At 54.1% G+C, this 2378-nt stretch overlaps 1 long non-coding RNA gene across 1 annotated transcript; it reads left to right on the forward strand.

The window, feature by feature from the left end:
• The first annotated feature begins 1298 nt into the window (after positions 1-1298).
• LOC124699711 lies at positions 1299-1713 on the forward strand. The gene is made up of 3 exons (XR_007001490.1): positions 1299-1366; positions 1459-1587; positions 1675-1713. It is a non-coding gene; the product is annotated as an uncharacterized LOC124699711 (long non-coding RNA).
• Positions 1714-2378: the final 665 nt, after the last annotated feature.

The raw sequence follows: 2378 nt of genomic DNA on the forward strand, positions 1-2378 counted from the left end.
CACATAGTTTGTCGGAACGGGGCCATATTTGGCACGTGCGTGGGCCCTAGGATGGGAAGCAAGGCCCCGGTCGCGGATTTCCAATCCGAACCATGGGAAGCTAGCCGAGACTTGGGCGGACTATGAGGCAGCTCCTTGCCCGGGCTTTGGGACAGCTGCTGACGCCGTGTACACCAAGTTTTGGGTAAAGCATGCTTCTCGAGTTTACTTCATAGTTGATGACCACACTATGCTAACTCATGTCTCTCTCACAATTATTCTTATGCATGATTGCAGACCCATTATAAGGTGCCTGATGAGATGGTTGAGCAAGGGAAGGCGGTACTGACTAGGGCTTGTCAGAGGTTGACAAGGCAACAGTGGTACAATCAGAAGCATACCTGCATTGGGCACTTCAAGGCTGAGCAGGGCACGAGGGTCAAGAAAGCTGACAATATCAGGGAGGATCCTCAGCTGACAAAGGAAGATTACTTCAAGGTAAGTAAATATTCAATGAGACTCTATGTTGCTGCATAGTTGGGATTGCATTATGTGTTCTTCAAATGAGTTATGGTTTTTCGGGTTATGCCCCTATGGTGCGAGAATAAGGAAGACGCATTTGAGGCCTTGGTAGCGAGGTGGATTGGCGAAGACGCCGACTTCAACGCCAAGAGCGCGCGCAACAAGGCAAACCGGGGCACCGGAGGAACACACGAGTGCGGGAAGCCGCAGACCGAGCGCTACGGGAAGCACAAGGTACATATATACATGGAACAACTTGCATTTATTTCCCCTCATATTACTACTTGATACACATAACATTTATCTTGCTCGTGCAGGGAGGCGGAACTCGGGGAGCCTCTCACCGAGGTGGGAGGGTGGCGGAAGATGAAGGCTGAAGCAGCCCGATCTGAGCCAGCCTCAGCCCTCGCTGCCCGAGTACTTCGGCTTTGCCGAAGAGGAGTTGGAGAAGTACTGCTCGGTGTTCAAGGGTCTTCATCCGGAGGTGGATGATCCTATTGAGCAGGAGACCGACTTGACGGCGATTATGGTGGCGGGGAGCGGCGCGGAGCATGGCCGCACGAAGCTTCTTAGTGGGGTGATCAAGCCGCGGAGGACCCTCACGCAGATCGGGTCTACCCTCACCACCGGCGACCCACCGGTCGCGCCTCCTCGACACCGTCGTACGGATGTAAGTTTTCTCATTTCCATCTTCTTTCCAACATTCATCCCTGAATGGCTAAATTGACATGACTCCTTTTCTTGGAAATTGTAGGCTCACTTTGAGGCCGCCTACGCGGCCGCTTATGAGAAGTACTTGACGGTTGTAGCAGAGTGGGACCTCAAGAGAGCGGCTTGGGAAGAGTACCAGGAGGCGACGAGTCGTGTAAGTTCCAATCTTTTATGGTTCGAAGACATGACAAGTCCCACCTCCCCTTTTTTTATATCTGCGGGCTTGACATCTAAACTATCTTGCAGGCGCTCAGGACGTTCTTCTTGACTGGAGAGAGGATCGCACTTCCGGCCGAGGAGCCAGCTAGGCCGGGGCCGACTCCAGTGTGCCCATCGAGGGAAGCTTTCGCGGCCACATACTACGCACGGACTCCGGTAAGTCCTGTGCCTAACCATTGTCTAAGCTGCTTTCACCGCTTTCCTTTCGCATGTCTAAGATGCTAACTCTTGTCAAACATGTAGGGCACGGGAAGTTCGCGGAACCGACCCTCTCCTGGTTCGTCGCGCGAGGGCACACCGATGCACCCCGGCCGCCATTCTCCCGGTGCTTCAGGTTTTTCTCCTGCTGGCGATGGTTCAGGCCATGGTTCTACTTCGGTCTACCTTGACAAAGGCCGGACGCCTTAATTTACAAGTCAGGAACTTGGTTGGACCCCCTGATCTTAGTTCCCCCTTAGCTAGGTGTCTAGCGGGTGTGCGTCGATCATGTGTGCCATGTGTCGACGATGTATGATGATCGTGTGTGCTACATGCTACATATTTGTATCACGATGATGTTGTTGCTACATTTGATATGATGACGATGATGATTATGTGCTGTGCTACATTTGTGATGCATTTCAATGTATATTACTGCCATTTGTGATGATTATTTGCTGTGCTTGCTGTGCTGGACCAGGAAAAGCGCGGGAAACCAAATGGTAAAGTCTGTGCCGACGGCATAGCCGTCGGCACAGCCCCCTAGCCGTGCCAAATGGCAGGAGCTGTGCCGACGGCTATGCCGTCGGCATAGAAGAGTGGACGGCAGCTGGGCTGGCGGAGCGCCTGGCGACGCGGCTGGGCCGATGGACCTGGGCCGACGGCTTGGCCGTCGGCACAGGAAAAGGGCTGTGGACGCGTGGCGGCTCCAGGCCGTCCGAGCACAGCAGCTGGGCCGACGGCTTGGC

Source organism: Lolium rigidum, chromosome 3, assembly GCF_022539505.1.
Source record: "Lolium rigidum isolate FL_2022 chromosome 3, APGP_CSIRO_Lrig_0.1, whole genome shotgun sequence".
In the NCBI taxonomy this organism is placed as follows: domain Eukaryota; kingdom Viridiplantae; phylum Streptophyta; class Magnoliopsida; order Poales; family Poaceae; genus Lolium; species Lolium rigidum.